General features: G+C 44.1%; 1 protein-coding gene across 3 annotated transcripts in view; it reads right to left on the bottom strand.

The window, feature by feature from the left end:
* TSPAN5 (tetraspanin 5) overlaps positions 1-18,312 on the bottom strand; it is a 174,482-nt gene that overhangs the window by 30,249 nt on the left and 125,921 nt on the right. The gene's annotated exons all lie outside the window — the stretch shown is intronic.

The raw sequence follows: 18,312 nt of genomic DNA, 5'->3' as shown, positions 1-18,312 counted from the left end.
CAATTTTTTGGTTACTTTACCTGCTGAGAAATAGTTTTCTCTAAAACCTAACAGTCTTTAACAGGAAAAGAAATACCATCATCCCCTTGATTAAAGTTATTACAGTATGAGGAAGGGCACCTGCTTACTGTTAATTAAGCTGAATGCTTAACAGATCATGAAGAAGAATAATTAGGTAGAATCTTGAGTAAAATTAAAGTCATCAATAATGTTTAACGCTGCCTTTTGGATAGGAGAGGAAACAGTGAGTAAATCTGAGCACGATGTTCACTAGCAAATGGATAAGTAGGGCCATGAATTTAGAGGAGCTGGAGATTCTCTCCTCGCCATCATGCCACCATGAGTGGGCCGGGGCAGGGAGGGCACGCCGAAGCCCCCAATGTCCCTCAGCAAGCTCTTTATCACTCCTTCAAAAGGGAACGTGAGGGACCTCTCTGGTGGCACAGTGGATAAGACTCCACGCTCCCGATGCAGGGGGCCCGGGTTCAATCCCTGGTCAGGGAACTAGACCCCACACGCATGCCACAACTAAAGAGCCCACCTGCCACAACTAAGACCCGGTGCAACTAACTAACTAAATAAATAAAAGGGAACGTGAACCTTATCAAGTCCAGGGTGACCCAAAGAAAACACCTGGATTCTTCTGTTTGTCGGAAACTTAAAATACTTACATTGCAGTTGAGAGGGCTTCCGTGACTCGGCCTGGTCTCAACTCAGTGCTATAACTTCATGCATAACACAGAGTACACAAATAACCCCTGAGACTGAGTTGAAAAACACACAGACTCCCTCATCAGCTGCACTGAGATGCGGCTGCGGAGGGGAGCCGTCAGTAACCAGGGGGACGGTCCATTTGAATTAGTTCTCACTGTCCTCCACCTCCTCTGATACACATTTTCCACCACATTTTAACATCTCTGAAATCGGGATGTGTCTTAAAAGCCATGATGTCTCATGGTCTGCTTTTCTTCCCTTGATCGTACCTAAAATAATGGTGTGTCTCATAATCAGAGTTTCACAGGTTTGGTGACACATTGCACAGGGTGGTCCACCCACTAAGAGCTCAGTGATCAAGACTGGGTGTAACTGACCACGAAGAAAAAGACACATCTTAGTTCTCTTCTTTATTATCAACAGCAGCTCTGAGTTTCCTCTCCAAACAGTGAAGTGAAAAGAGGGTGGGCAGGTTGACAAGCAGTTTCAGCCTCACGGCAGCTGTTTATTTTACTAACATCTTGATCAAGTTAAGTGTCAGGGAAGCTGTCCACTGAGAGGGGGGCGTGGAGAAAACAAGAGTGAGGGTGGCTACTCTCTCCAGTTTCAGGGGAATCTGAGACGGGTCCACCTGGCAAGGTCTCAGCCATTCGCAGCGGGGAGTTACTGACACTTTGTAGGCAAGGCTAATAAATCCGAAAGGGCTGGGAAAACAGCAGGAGCAGAGAGAGAAAAGAGGGGACTGCAAAAAACGCCAAGGAATGACTGCTCTGAAAAGGTGGTGGTGTTTTTAAAAGCAGAACTTGCCAAATCCCCGGACAATTATCTGACACCGCAGTGAGATAGCATTCGATGCCTTCTGAGTCCCTACACAGAAAAGCTCAGCAATGTGTCCTTGATTTAGCAAAAACCGAGGACCCCTTTTTTCCTACCCTTGCTCATAGAGGTTTGAAAAGTGTTCAGAAAAATCTGTCTCCAACATCCCAGCAAAAAAGCCCACTACGCTCAGCCCCTCCACTGCCCAGGCCAGCATGCTATTTTGCTTTACAGTTCTGATCTGAAGCCACAAATGCACCAGTCCTCCAAATGACTCAAAAGGTTTGGGGCACTCTGTATACACAGATAAAGCAATTCAGCACGTCACTCTCATATTCACAGGTCCTAGGCACAGTAGGGTAACAAGGGACAAGTGCATACACAGGAGCCCTTCAGACCTTAGAAGACATGGAGCGCTTGACTTCCACACTGACATCAAACTCAGCCCAGTGAAATGCAAGACGTTCTGATGCTAAAGCTCTTTGTGGACAAAGGTTCGGTCACTTCCCTGATGCAGTATTTAATCACAGTGTCGCCTCAAGCAATGGGTGAGATGTTGTGGCAGAGGACGCAGTGGTCCACTGTCCCTCTTGCCGTCGAAGAGGGTGAACGTATCATTGCTGAGGGCCCCCGCCTCATCGCTAACATTAAACTTCTCTATTACTTTCCAGGCACTCTGCTTAGTGCTTTGTATGTCGTGTCTCTCTTAAGCGTCACAATAATTTTGTTCTGAAATAGGCACTATTATTAACCCCTTTTTAAGAATGAGACACATGAGGCTGAGAGAGTTTACTCCGCTCAAAGGCACACAGCTTCCTAGTGGAAAAGCAGAGATTTGAACCGAGATGAGTCTAAACATCAACGTATGTGTTCTTACCAGTTTTGACACATCCCCCCTTTCCCCTATGGGACAGAAAGTGGAGGCATTCAGGTTAGAATTATAGGGGATGTGACATGGGTATCATATATTCCCTCCCCAGGAAGCAAAGGGAAGTTGAGGTAAAAAGAGATGAAAACCTTGCCTTCACATTAAGAACTGGTTGTAGAACAGACGTTCCCCGTGCTGGTGTCATCAATGGAGTAAAGCGGAAAACAGAAAACTTCAGCGGGGGGTCAACTTTCTCCTCTTTGTGCGGAGTTCTCCTCTCTCTTCCTGGCACTTTGGAAAACCTTTTTCTTTCCCAAATCATATATAAACAGATTGGAAACCAAGTTTTCATCAAAGAAGAGAAAAAAATCAGGACCTAAAGAAGACTCACAATTTCCTTTATAATCTTGCTCCAGTATTTCCCACCTTAACTGTGACTTTCCAAACAAGGTTTGAGAATTTGAAGAAAGAACACTGAATCTGAAGTCCAGGAAAGCCGTCAATAGCTAAGTGAGTGCCGCAGGGCCAGGGCCTAAACCCGTACATACCTTTGCCGCTCCATCACCAGTAAACGTCCTCCCAATTACTCTCAGCCCATATGTTTTGCTTTAAAATCAAGTTGTTCCAGCTCCAAATAATTAAACAGAGAAGAGCCAAAAAAACAGAGACAGGCACGCAGCGCTTGAAGCACACTGAGTTTCCCCTTTCCCACCTCCCAAAGAAAAGGCAACCATAAACCCCCAAACTGACCTCATTCTGAAACCCAGAGGCCACTTACAGGGAACAGCCAAGAACGTTAAAGTCAGCTCTTTATCCCTCTGAAACAGAAATAACCAGATCTGAGGCGTCTTCCCACGTGGCAATATATGCAAACATGCAGTCAAATGTTAGTCTACCCAGTTTTTGATGATTTTAAATGAATATTAATTTTGCCAACATTTGTCGAATGCGAAGTATGAACTAAGCACCGTGCTAAGTATTGTGTTTTATAAGAGTGAGCTAAAAGAGCACTGCCTAATACAGCAGGCCCGAGCTACTGGGCACCTGAAAGGTGCTTAGCTCAAACCGAGATGTGCTAGTAGGTGTCAAATATACACTGGATTTAAAACACTTAATATGAATAAAAAGAATGTAAAAAATCTCATGAACCACTGTTTATTTTTAATTGAAGTATAGTTGCTTTACAATCTTGTGTTAGTTTCAAGTGGACAGCAAAGTGAATCAGTTATACATATATCCACTCTTTTTCAGATTCTTTTCCCATACAGGTCATTACAGAGTATTGAGTAGAATTCCCTGGGCTATACAGTAGGTCCTTGTTGTTTATTGTATATACAGTAGTGTACATCTGTTAATCCCAAACTCCTAATTTATCCCTCCCCCCCTTTCCTTTTTGGTACCTATAAGTTTGTTTTCTACTTCTGTGAGTCTATTTCTGTTTTGCAAATAAGTTCATTTGTATCACTTGTTTAGATTCCACATATAAAGCATATGAGTGATATCATATGATATTTGTCTTTCTCTGACTTATTTCACTTAGGATGAAAATCTCTAGGTCCGTCCATGTTGCTGCCAATGGCATTATTTCATTCTTTTTTATGGCTGAGTAATATTACAGTTGTTTTATTTTTGATTACATGTTGAAATGATAATACTTTGGATATATTGGGTTAATAAATATATTTAAATTAATTTCGCTTATTTCATTTTACTTTTTTTTAATTGAAGTATAGTTGACTTAAAATATCGTATTAGTTTCAGGGGTACAACATAGTGGTTCAATATTTTTATAGATTATACTCCATTTAAAGTTACAAAATAATGGCTATATTTCCCTGTGCTGTGTAATAGACCCCTGAAGCATATTTATTTTATACATAATTTTTAAACTACAGCCACTGGAACATATAAATTATATATGTGGCCTGCACTATATTATTATTGGAAAACACTGTTCTGAAGTGTCCCACAATGATCCCATGCAGTAGTAGTAGTATTATCCCCATTCTACAGAAAAGAAAACTCAGACTTAGAAACATGGAGTAAGTCTTCCAAGATTACACAGGCACCTGAGCTGGGTTGCTCAGGAAACATGACTTCTCAGTCCAAACTCAAAACCATTACAGTACTTTGCTAATGTGCATAAAATCTCTGTCCAGCCAAATAAGGGCTGGAGAACTATACTGAAACTCACGTCCTAAGACTCAAAATCACTTCTTTAATTTCTAGGTGTTCAAGGCAAAGGTATGTTTTCCTGACTGGGAGCAAGGACGGCACTGGGTAGAAACAGAGAGTGGAATGCTGATGGAAGCCTGCCAGGCTTGGCAGGACAAGAGCCAGCAGAGCTGATCCTCAGGAAAAGCTGGAGAGGAAAATGGCCCTAGGATGTGACTAGGGTGCCGGGGCTTCTCTGCCGGGAGGGCCACATCTGCCCCCTTTTCCCTGAGGCCTACAAACAGAAAATCTCTTCCTCAATCTGTTGTTTTCACCCCTGCTGAGCCTCCAGCTTATTAGAAATGGATCAGTGCTCCATTCTAACTGGTACAAAAATGGGTACTTCAAGAAGCCATTTATCCATCTATCTACAACCTTCCACAAATATTCTCGAGTTCCTACTTTGTGCTAGGCACTGCTTTTGTCTTGGGATAAATGGAGGTAAGAAAACAGATTTCTGGGGGGAAGGGAAAGAGAACTGGGGCAGGGGGTGGGGGTGGGAGAAGAGGAAGGCTCTTCCCAAGAACCCTGTTGGGTCTTCTGAATTTTGAACCATTTTAATGTATCGCCTATTCAAAATACAATACCTTTTTGAATGTTTACCCAAAAAAAGATACATTTTAATCAAATAAAGTGTAAAAGGCAAAACCACCCTTGATGGTGCTCTAAAGGAGAAAAAAATAAGGCCGATACAAACCATAAGAGGGAGATTTGACCTAGAGAGAGGTCCAGGAAGGCTTCCCTAAGTAAAGGATGTAGGAACTGGGGTCTGCAAGATGAGATGATGTTAACTGGCAAAGAAAGGAAGGAAGAAAGTTTCAGGCAGCGAGAAGAGAATGTACAAAGGCCCTGTGGTGGGAGAAGCACAGCAAGTAAAGGGGTCTAAAAAGTGACCGGTATGGCTGGTGCACAGAGAATGGGAGAACGGGGGAAGGTATGGCAGGTTTGCAATGAGAGATGCAAGCAGGACCAGCCCATGCAGGGCCTCCTAAACCACACTAAGGAATTCAGTCATCACCGTAAGAGTGACGGGAAGGTATTCAGGGCCATACATACGTAGTCGGCTGAGGTGGGGTGAGAAGGCAGGTCTTTATCAGATTTGAGCTTTGGAAAAATGATCTGAGTTGCAGAAAAGACTGGAAGAGAGTTCAGAGTAGATGCACAGCAGCTAGAAGGAGGGCACTTTGGTCATGCAGACAAGACCCGACTGTGTCCTGGACTGAAATATGCTGGAGAAGCACATGGAATTAAGAGTATTTAGACGTAAAACTGACGTTTTCGATGATACCTGGATATGGCGAAGGGGTGGGGGTACGGGTGAAGGAGAGGGAGATATAAGGATAATGCCTGTGTTTCTGGCATCTTCTACATGGGGACTCTGGCTCTTCTAAATCCATCTTATGTCCTCTGACAGAAATAACTCTCGGGTGTCAATTTTGTAACTAGCTTGAGATCTAGCAGCATTTCTGAAGGACAGTTTTCTTTCATGGGTATTTTGGCTGCTGTGTGAATTCTCTTGGAAACAAGTTTCAGCTTGTATACTTTTTAAACATAAATTATTTAAAATCCATATGCATGTCTACCACCTCCTACTACTTTTATTCATAAAAGGAAGCAGTTACGTATAGATGTATGTTAAAGTTCACAGGCGATTCTTAAACATTTTCAATCCTTTTTGCTTCAAAAATAATAATTACGTCCATGGCATCTGCCCAGCACCCTGTGAACAGACTCAAAATAACAAGGCAGCAAGGTAAACACAATAGAGGAAAATAAAAATCAGGCTAATCTTCTCACCTAACTGGAATCTTGAAAATATTATCCTAAATAACAATGGAAAGAACGGGTGTTCTTTAATCATCCTGATGACATTGTTTTTAACAATTTCAAGCTCTGCCTGAATCAACAGGAGAGACGCATTTAAAACATTTGACACAGAAGAGAGGAAAGAGAAAGAACGCCATTAGGAAAGATGTATTTTCCTGAGCCTGCAACACATGTACGTTTCATTAAGATGTTTTTCTGACACAGGGGTATGAACAACACCCCAGGCCTGGCGGGGCAGGTGGGGGTGGAGCCGTCCACACAAGTGTGCTAAATGCCTCTGCTAACAAAATCCATGTTCTCTCTACCAAGCAGGGGCCGACTGCAGGAACAAAATGTCTCTGGCATAATGCTTGCCATGTCTGAGGAGTAAATATGGGCCGATGGAAAATTCAATGCACAGAAAGGCAATCCCAATTTTGCCACTGGGTCTCCGCATCCCAGTTTGTACATTCAAACTGTCTGGAATCCTCGTGATAAGATGGCGTGGCAGACGAAGTTCGAACTTGTAAACAGGACATTCCCCATCTGAGCCAGGGTCAACCTCTCACTTCACTTCACCCACGCGGCCTCCTCCAAGCGGCCTGAACACACACAGCTTGCAGAAGCCCAGCTCTGGAACTTTGTGGTTCTATAATCTCAGGAAAGGGTCTTCATTCATTCAACACATATTTATTGAGCATCTACTGTGAGCCAGGCAGCCCTCTAGGGGCCCTGGATAAATTGGGAAGCAAAACGGGCAAGTGTGCCTCCTCTTGGGGCTGATATTCTAGTTGGGGCGAGGTGGGGAGGGAAAGACAATTAAGAGAAACATATATGAGTTAGATAACATACAATTTTAGAAGCACTGCAGGAAAAGAGAACGGCATAAGGGGAATGAAACATGGTCCAGGGTGGAGGGAGGTGTGACACTGAAACACAGCCGACAAAGCAAGTCTCCACTAAGAAAGCTACATAAGCAAAAACATGACAGACATGAAGGAGCTGACTGGTGGATGTCGGGGGACTGTGTTCCAGGCAAGACAGCAGCCTGGCTGAGGTGCTACGGCTGAGGTGTACAGGCTCACTGGAGGAACAGCCACCCGAGGGCCGATGCAAAGGACAGAGAGTAACAGGAACCACGCTGGCTGGGCTTTGAAGGCTATGGTGGGTGGTGACTGTGATTTCTCCCACAGAGAGAAGGAAGCACTGGAGGGTTTCCTGACTTCCTACAGCCCCCTGGCCCTCATCTGTCAAATGGAGATACTAAGGGCACCTGAGGAAATGCACAAAACAGCTACAGGGGTCAGTGTGACAACAAGCGACCGGGTGAGATTCAAAAATCGAATCACATGCCCAGAATAGTTGGTACTTCCAACGCCTTAGTTCCCTCCCCGTCCTCAGGCCTCCCTGGACCCACCACGGGTCAGTGTGGCACCCTGCTTCCAGTCGTGCCTACCCCGAGGACGAGAAAGCATCCTCGTTCACGGTGACCACAGGACCCTCTCCTCCACTTGCGCACCTCTCGCTGCATGTACCCTTAATTTGATGTTTACACACACGGGATCGGATAGGAGTGGTGTGGCCTGAGGTCAGACTCCAGGAGCGCTGGGGGCTGTGTTAACCAGAGAACATGTGCCTGTTTAACACCTGCCCTCCAATTAATCATCTTCCTCTGACGCAGGCTGGGGGCTCCTTCCAGGAACAGTGGATACGATATCCCCGTGCATTTAGAAGAAACAGACTCTAGCCAGAATACCAAGATCAGGTTTAACCGCACATCTTTTCTCTTTCTTATCCTAGCAATCTGGTTCATGCATTCTGGGTGTAATTGGTCCCAGAACTTGAAAACCTACGAATCCTGAAATCCCACATTACAATAAGTGTCCCCCCATCAGGGCTTTTTTTTTTTTTTTGGTACGCGAGCCTCTCTTCCTGATGCATCGTCCCTCTCCCTAACCTTATCACTCCTTGTTTTTATTTTATATCCTCTGTGATGTGTTTTGGTTCCATTATATCCATTTTTAACAATAGAATCTTTTTGGAAGAATGTGGGATATAAATTATCAGCAATATCGATGGGGACAACTTCTCCATCTACATGCCCCTTTTTCTGAAAACTGTCCCCTACCCTCAAGGGTAAGACCCTGCAGCCACATATGCCAAGGAGGGCCCACTCCCTCCCAACCCTCTCTCTAGACTGAGGAGCAGACTAGGGTGGGCTGCGTCTCAGGAAAGGTCAGTAATTAAATATGAAGCTGAGCCAGAGTCTCTCTTCCCCAGAAATCGGGTGTTGGACACAGTGATTTCTGTCAGCTTCAGTCTCCCTTATGCTAGAACAGACTGGGGTGCTGTGGGTAGAGCATGTACACGTAGAAGCAGAAAAGAGACCAAGGAAAACTTGCGTTCCTGTCTGCCCTCTGCCCCTTATCCCCAGGACCCCTGGCCGCACTTCCTGATCCTGGGGTCCACGTAATGCCCCTGGGTCCCTATGGTACGTCTCCCCCTCCTGGCTCAAGCTACTTTGGAGGCTTCCTGTTACTTGCAACCAAGAGGGTCCTGAGACGCAAATAAGAAACCGGATTAAGTTCCCTCCTATTTAGTCCTGTGACAAGCTCACTGTAAACAATTAAATGTGTGGAACAGGCATGCGCGTGATGGGGCTCGAGAGACTAATGATCTGGTGGAAAATGCTGTTCCTTTCCAAACAGCTGAGTCGAGACTCCAGCGGTTCTGAACTACCGGGTGAGCTGTTGTGACTTGGTGTGAGAAGTTACACAGGATTCAGCCACACTCTACCTGACAGAAAGGGCTGCCCTCTGCTTGCTTGTTGAATTTTGGAAGCTCCACCTTTGAGCTTGCTCTGCACCAGCAGGTCAGAGCACCTCTTGAAGAAATGTCTACAATCCAGGGACAACCTTGTTCAGAAATTCCTGTGTTAGAATTTGGAGCTTAACATTTTGGCAAGAACTAGTCATCTGAGATGGGAGGGGAAAGGAAGGGGGAGGGCTACACAGGCAATAAAACCTATATTCCTCTTGGGAATTACTCAGGCAACACAAGCACACAGAAAGGAACGTGGAGGATTATGTAATTTTGGATGGAAACATGGAGGCTGCAAGTTTACAGCCCACTGATCTTTGTCTCAGTAAAAGCCAGGCTTACACCACCTGCGCTATTCCATCTGTAATTCTCTGATTCGATTAAACCAAGGCTAAGAAGAGACCAGAGAGAGGTTCTGAAGGCTGAGGAGGACTGAGGGATAACTCAAGTATTTCAAACCACAGGTACGACAAGTAATTTGTCTGCAGACAAACATCGGCCTTTGTGGGAATAAGCTCCCGCTGTTTGCATTAAACAACCAAGCAGTGCAGCAGCTTTGAAAGTTTAAAAACTTTCAGATGTACACTGCTTTTGTTTTGAAACACCTTAAAGTTTTAAAGAAACACCGTAGGCAAGCCTTAAAGGTTAATGCAAAGAAAACTTAAAATAGGATTACTTTTTTAAAGCACAAGTAGGATTATACATTTCAACTCATTTAGTAAGTACATACCTTCAATATATACTGGGCACTATGCTAGGTGCCAGGCACAGAAAGGTGAAAAACATAACAGATGATCTTTTTTTTTTTTTTGCGGTACGCGGGCCTCTTACTGCTGTGGCCTCTCCTGTTGCGGAGCACAGGCTCTGGACGAGCAGGCTCAGCGGCCATGGCTCACGGGCCCAGCCGCTCCGCGGCACGTGGGATCTTCCCGGACCGGGGCACGAACCCGTGTCCCCTGCATCGGCAGGCGGACTCTCAACCACTGCGCCACCAGGGAAGCCCGATGATCTCTTTTCTTAAAGAGCTAACTGTCGTGGGTCAGTGAGTGGGAACAGATAAGTAAAACCAAGGCTCAAGCACAGGGGATGGAATGACGCCTTCCCAGAAACACGGTGCCACAGAAACACAGAGGCGAGGCTCTGGGATCGCTGTGTGCTGTCAGAGGAAGCTTCCTAGGAAGTGACACTTGAACTAAGATTTAAAGGGAAGGAGAGAGGAAGACCATCTCCTGCAGAGGAAGCAGCTCGTGCAAAAGGATCAAAGCCTGAAACAGCATGTCCCTCAGGAATCCGTAAATGCTCCCAGGGCTGGGGCAGAGACATCAGGCCAGGCCGCTGCCAAGCAGGGCTTCTCACAGCGTGGGTCCTGCTCCAGGGACTTGTTAGAAATGCAAATTCTCAGGCGGCCCCAGATCTACTTCCTCAGCAACTCTGGGGATGGGGCCCAGCAAGCCCTGGCTTAAGAAGCCCTCCAGCTAATTGTGATACACAGTGAAGTCTGAGAACCATTGGGCTAGAGGTTGCTAAGCAGGGACCTTATCACGGCAGGCTGCCTGTGTCCTGGGGACCAAGGTACCACCAAGTTACTTGAAGCCAACCAAGGATTTTTAGCAAAACAGTGACAGGATCAGACTGCATTTTAGAAAAATCATTCCAGTACAGCATAGAGAATAAATTGAAGGGAGGTGAGACTGCAGGCCATGAGACAAGTTGGGAGACTCCTGCAGTCATCCTGGTGACACTGACACCAGCCCAGAAAGGCAGAGGCAGAGGCACTGGCAGTAGGATGAAGACAGAAAAGAAGATTAAGGAGGAAACTCTACAGGACTTGGTGACAGGAAGCACAGGGTATAAGGTCAAAACCATGGTTTTCTAAACCACAATGCCTGGGTTTGAATCCTAAATATGTGACCTTAGGCAAGTCACTTAATCTCCCTATGCCTCCGTTTCCAAATCCATAAAATGGGGATATTAATTTCCATGAAAACAAGCTCCATGGGAGCAGAGATCCTTGTCTGTTTAGTTCATTCTGTACCCACCAAAGTTAGAACGATGTCTGCTTCACAGGACTTAAATAAATAACTGTTGAATAAATCAGTGAATTAGTTGTGGGAGATAAGGAAGAGAGAAGAATCTAAGAAAATTCCCAGGATTTTAACTTGATAGGCTGCGGTGTCCTTTTCAAAGTTAGGGATATGGGTCAGTGAGAAGATTTTAGGAGAAAGATCAATTTTCGAATTCAGTTTTAGACACATTACAAACTCAGATGAATGTCAGACATGCACGTAAAAGTGTCCTGGCACAATTGTATGAGGGCCAGGAGGCCAGACAGCAGACTCGGGGTTAGGAACCCAGCTCCATCACTTATTAACTATGTGCCCTCAGACAGTTTACTCTCTCAGTTCTCTATTTCTTCCTCTATGAAACGTGGAGATAGCAGTATCCATCTCATAGGGTCACTGGGGTAGACTGAATGAGATGATGCATATAACGTGCTTTGCAAAGGGCCTGGCACACAGGATACGCTCAATGAATAATTGTTCCTGTGGTTACCGTTAAGGCCACATAAAGAGTTCGTAGAGAACAGGACCAAGCCATCATCCCAGAGAACAGTAAGATTCATGGTGAAGCGCACAGAGGGAACTTGAGGGAAGACTGCAAAGAAGCAGACACAGAGGCAGCAGGAAACCAAGACAGACAGGTGCCCCCAAAAGCACAGATGGAGAGTCTGACACCTGTAATTATACGTTAAGTCCAGGAGAGCCAGGGGCTGCTCTACTAAGCAAAGGGGCTGAAACAGTGGAGACTGCTTGTGTTCAATTAAACGGAAAATAAAGTGTAGAGCAATGAGGAAACATTCAACACAATCGCTTCCCTTATTTCAAACTCCTTTCTGACCCCAGACACCACTGGCACCACCACCAGACAATCCCCCCAGGATGTCTGGGCAACACCCAAGGTTAATTGAGAGGGATGGCAACTACCAAGAAGGAACTTGGGACTGGCCTTGGGTCACCTCTATAATAGCTGGTAATGTCCTCTGCCTTGTGTAAGAGACAAAAGGGGAACAGAGTTAGGCAACATGTTTCAAAGACTAACAGACTGGGTATCAGGAAACCCCAGGTTTAGTGCCAACCAGAACATTAACTAGTGTGTGAATTTGGTCAAGTCACTCTGGACAACAGTCTCCTCAAGTGTAAATGGACAATAACAACTCCTGCCCCAGCTACGCAGGACTGTGGTGACCAACACAAGGGAAGGGAAGACATTTTGAAAAGGATGTGTGATACAGATACTGAATGTAATTAAAATACCACATTTTATCTAAGTGATAAAATAACAGTGAGATACATGCTGTCGCTACTGGCTATATCATCGGAACATATGCAGCCCTAAAAATCAGTGCACAGTAGCTGTTCATGGAATCTGTGCTTATTTGGGTCTGTTTCCAGAGTATTTTATGTTAGAAGATAATTTTCTCGAGTTTCTGCACTTCTTACGAATCGTTTGGAATTACAAATGAGTCATTTGTGACAGACTATCTTTTCAGGGAGATGTGTACAGCAGACAGCCTTGGAAGACACAGGTAGTGTTTTACAGAGATCCTACAAAGGATCCAGCAGGCTTGCTGACCATTATAAAAGTTTGGGTTCCCTAAACGCAGGGTTCCCCTCCTATAACACAACTCACTACGTACACAGGTGTTGACTGGCCCTCTCTGCATCACCCTACAGAAACTGGGGCTCAGGAAAAGAGTGAAAAATATTGATACACTGGCTACGAGTATTGCTGTGATTAATAAAGTCCTGTATCTCTGACCCAGGAGTCTGGCATCTCTGCCAGCATCCATGACACTGTGGAAGGGTAACTTGCTAGCTGGCAGGTAGGGTAAAATCTCAGATCCCTCACAGCTCTTGACATTGTGTTATTGTTTTACAGAAGAAGGGTGGGTGTTTCCCTCTCACCCAACAGATTGTTCTCTGGCACCCACAGCTTGCCCTGGTCTGCCCTGTTGGAAGTCAGCTCAGTCAGAGCTGAGGGGGCAGAGGAGCTGTTCAGTCAGAGCTAGTTCTAGTACTCTATTTTTTTTTTAACCTAATGCAAATACTCTGTGCCTATGTATCTGTGTGTTTTAAAATTTTGTTATGCCTTTAAAAAATTTTGTTTCTTTATCCAAGTATAAATATAAATATAAATATAAATATATATATATATAAAATCTCCTCTCTTTTCGAAGAAATATAGTGACATTTACACATTTTCTTGGGGAAAAGGTGACTCTCTTACTAAACAAATGTCTTTGCTATAGTCAATGTATAATGCTTTCATTTAAAAATGTTCTCGGGCTTCCCTGGTGGCGCAGGGGTTGAGAGTCCGCCTGCCGATGCAGGGGACACGGGTTCGTGCCCCGGTCCGGGAAGATCCCACATGCCGCGGAGCGGCTGGGCCCATGCGCCATGGCCACTGGGCCTGCGCGTCCGAAGCCTGTGCTCCGCAACGGGAGAGGCCACAACAGTGAGAGGCCCGCGTACCACAAAAAAAAAAAAAAGTTCTCATTTAACTGTAAATATTAAAAATTCTTCTAAGAAATAACTACATGTTTCAGGTGAATTTTAGTAATCACGTGCCTTAGAAATAATTGTTAAAGAATGCCAGGGGGACGTAACTCCAATTTTTCAGGCATTATATAGAGTGAGTGGAATGGTGGTGCCTACCCTCTCCACCCGCATCGCCCACTCATCACCCACCTGCATACCCTCCTCCCACCCCACTTAGGCAAAGCCACTGCAGGAAACTACTTTCAGAGTACACTGACTTCTTGTTAGAATTCAGAATGTGTAAAACGAAATCTTATTGATAACGTTAGTAACAAAGGCATCCAAGAAATCATCTCTGAGAACCACAAGTTCATATTAAAACAGGAACCGAATTTTCTCACAGTGGGCCTTTTGAAATGCTAAGTTCTCGAAGAAACATGCTACACCCTAGTAATGCCATATAGCCTTCTTAATAGCTATCACAGACGTTGTAATTCTAATCCAATTAACCATGCACAAAAAGACTAGTAGTAGGTACCTCATTTCAAGCTCATGTTCTACATTTCCACACTCATGTTTAAAATCCCCTTAATGATTTTACTGGATTGACATCATCTTTCTGATCCTTTATATTCAATCACAACCTAAAACATCTTGAGAGATGAATGCAGGCTACATGGAGCACACCCAGGAGGTCCAAATCCATTGGTTATCACCTGAAAGGAGTCCTAGAGGCAATTGGCCCTTTGCTGTGGATGCCAACTAACGCTCCACAGAAAATGTTCTATACACTGAGGCGTCTTTGATAGGTCTTACTGGCTCAATGACTCACAAAGGATGGGGGAGGGAGAAGGTCTGAAAACAAAAGGGCCGACTGCCGGCACCATTTAGTTATTTATTCTGTACGTTCAGCTCAGTTTTTCCTCTTTCCAACTTTTCATGACCCTATGAAAAGAAATGGAATGGATTCTTTTCAATCAAGAATATGAGCACTGCATACTAAGGAGGAAAGTGCTGGCTTAAGACAGGACCCATATAAACCAATGAATATCGACCTGCTCTCTCTAGTTAGGTATTTTTAACAGGGGAACTGGGCTGTGACAAAACACTCTTGTATGTTCTTTCATGGAAGAGTTTATTACACACGCTCTTGGAAATTAATTTACATATAGGACAAGCTGTAGCTGAGCCATTCACAAATTCAGGGTGGAAGGCTGCATTCTCAATAGGCACTGCCTTGGAAACTGTCCGTGTACGTGCACTCTGGAATTTCCCTTTTCTACTGGAATTGTTTGGAAGCATCTCAAGATGGACAGCAGCGTGAGTGATGTGTGAATAAGCTGTACCTATTTCCTCTGGTTTAAAGATGCCCACAACTTTTTGCTCTCTGAAAAAAAGCTGCATGACATTAAAGTGATTTGAAGACGTAAAACAATGTGCTAGAGATCAACATGCTTCTAAAATGATTTATTCATCCAGATGAATGTAAAAAATGAATATGGAAACAGGAATATTTTTAAAGACTAAGACCATTCATATTTTCCTGAAGTTAAAAGGAACGGTACAAAGGGACCAGATGAGTCATGAATAGTAACACAATCACATGAGCATGGTCTTTGGTGACAAACCATGGTTCAAATCTGGGCCCCAGCATTTACTAGATGTAACCCTGGACAAGTTGACAGACTCACAATTTTCTCGCCCATAAATGGTGGCAGTAATAGCATCCTCATAGGAGATATGTGTTTGTGTACAGTATGCCTTTAATGAACAGATTATCATTGCAGTTAAAAAATATCATGGAAAAAGTCTCTTCCTTAAGCATTACATAGGCTCACTTTTCAGGTAACAAAAGGCAATGATCATGTCATCTGTGCATTAGATTTTTTACTGGAGCCAAAATAGTATACACCATGGGAAAAAAGATTACAAAGAGGATTTTAAATCTTCCTTTTTTCCCCCCTTTTTGCAAGAAACTTTTCACTCTCAATATAAGATTTCATTTAAAGCTGTTTAACCAGAGAGGGTCGCCATGGGAAAGTAAGCCGCTGACAGTATATATTAGGTTCACATTAATTTATAGAGGTAGCATAATGCCTATGAAAAATCAGCTGGCTGGATGCCTATGGTTTGCCCTTGAGGCTCAGCCAGGAGGGAAGTTTCATGCAATGTGATTAGTGAATGAGGAGACCCTGGGTAATTAATTAGCGCTCCATGTCAATCCCATCAGACGGGTTTCAGCCAGTAATGAAAAATAAGCCACCTGATTTTCTTTTCTTTTTTTTTTTTTTTTTTGCGGTACGCGGGCCTCTCACTGCTGTGGCCTCTCCCGTTGCGGAGCACAGGCTCCGGACGCGCAGGCTCAGCAGCCATGGCTCATGGGCCCAGCCGCTCCGCGGCATGTGGGATCTTCCCAGACCGGGGCACGAACCCGTGTCCCCTGCATTGGCAGGCGGACTCTCGAAGCCCAGCCACTTGATTTTAACTTCCTCATCTCCATACTGACTTCCGTGTGAACATGACTTTGTCAAGCACTTTAAATATTGAAGGAAGATTTTCTCCTAATCTCTTTTAAGACAAATCTCACTTCCTTTGACACACATTTTAACTCTGGTAAATGGCAAACTGGATGGGGAAGAATCAAAATAAGGAAGCTTGTGCGCAAATTCTCTGAGTGCTGAATTTAACTAAACTCATTTCATAAGTCCCTACAAGTGTGTGATGCTCAAAAGAGAAAAATGTGCCTATGGATGAAGAGATTTACTATAAAAACCTAAGGGTCCATCAGCCTCTTAAAAAAGCAAGTCATTATAAAAACTGTGCATCAGTAACTTCTACTAGAGATTATTATGCAGTTATCAGTGGGTTATTTATCTTTTTACTGTTTGCTTCATTAGCTGTTAAGTAATTTGTTTTTAATCCACAATTCCCTAGATATTTCTGCTATGTATTTTGTCTCTGTATGTCGCTGTGGAGACGTCACTATGTCCAGATCTGCTGGTTTACATTGCTGCACAGGCAGTCCTCGGCTATCTATTACTACTTCAGTCAAGCTTCTTAAATTAGATTTAACAGAGAAAAATAACTTTCCTAAATTAAATCAGTGCCTTTAAATGAGGTTGACCTTTGGGTAGATAATTTGAGTAAACATAAAATGGGTCCTGCACTCCCCTAAATCTCATCATTAGTCAGGATCTCAAAACTGGGCTCCCAACATGAGGTAAGTGTCTGTAGTTAAGATATAAATATTCTATTCTGGTGTATAGAGTATTTTCTCACTGTAGATGAAAGGCTCTACATCATTAATACTGTGTATAAGTACCGTCACATATAGGATCGAGAGAACAGTATATCCACACATGGAAACATACCTAAAAACGTCTTATGTTATAAAATGCGAGTCTCATAGGCTAAAATCATTATCTGTTCCACGCTGCAAATGCCTGAGGTTTAAAGGTACCACGCTGTGCTTAATCAGAGAGGAGGCTGTTACTGATCTTTGCTCACACACTGCTGGAGCTGAAAGGAACCTCAGGTCTAGCAAAGTCATGTCAGAAAACCAGAAATTGAGAATCTCCATTTAGAAGCTGGAACCCCAATGCCAACCCACAGCATTCTTTTCCAGATACACAGGAAGCCAATGCAGCCCGACAGATGAAGACCTCTGATCTAGGCAGTGGTCGCGGCAAGAAGCTGCTGCCCCCAAGAGTCCACACGCAAACCTGATTTTATGGCTTTCAAATGTCAGCACAAAGGCAGCGAAGCTGTCAAGACACCATGCAATTTAACAAACACCTCGGAGTCTGGACCTCAGAGCAATGGGCATGACTCCTGCTACACGCACAGGTTGATAAATGACCACAGGGACCAAGCCCTGACCGCACTTGCCATCTAGTCACAGAGATGGTATAAGTCAACAATTAACATAAAAGCCAACTTGCAGCAAATTCCATAAATGAAATTGAGAAAAAATGGTAAGTTCAGAGAAGGCCACCGGCTGCCAAGATGAGGGAAGATTTCATGATGGGGGCATGGGTCTCAAGGGAGGGTTTTCAAGAATTTCAAGAAATGGAGATGAAGAGTTTTCTAGATCAGTGGGTTTTCAACCAGCAAGTTTGAAAACCTGCTGATACCAGTTGAATGGTCAGACCAGCATTTTCTATGTGGAACAGAATGTATTTCACATGGCAAGGTGAGGTACTGCTTCGTGAAACTTTTGTGTCATGCGTAAAATGTGTTTCCTATTGAGGGTCTTGGTCAGAAAGTTTGAAAGTTTTCTGGAAAATGAAGAGTGAAGTTGTCTATCTGGCTGGAAAATAACAAGTTGGCTATGAGGTCACTGCAGGCCAGACTATGCAGGGGTCTAGAACATGGCAGCAAAGAATCTGGATTTTATATTGTAAAGACAGAGAGGTCCTTATAGGTTTTTAGCTTTCCACCTTTTTTAAGTTTTACTGACAGCTACTGTGCTTAATATCTCACACACACGATCTCGCTTAATTGCCATAACCGTCCTTTGAAGTGGGTATTATTATC

This window comes from Globicephala melas, chromosome 5 (genome assembly GCF_963455315.2).
Source record: "Globicephala melas chromosome 5, mGloMel1.2, whole genome shotgun sequence".
Classification (NCBI taxonomy): Eukaryota; Metazoa; Chordata; class Mammalia; order Artiodactyla; family Delphinidae; genus Globicephala; species Globicephala melas.
The sequence above is the reverse complement of the archived record's forward strand: the minus strand, read 5'-3'. Positions and strand labels throughout refer to the sequence as shown.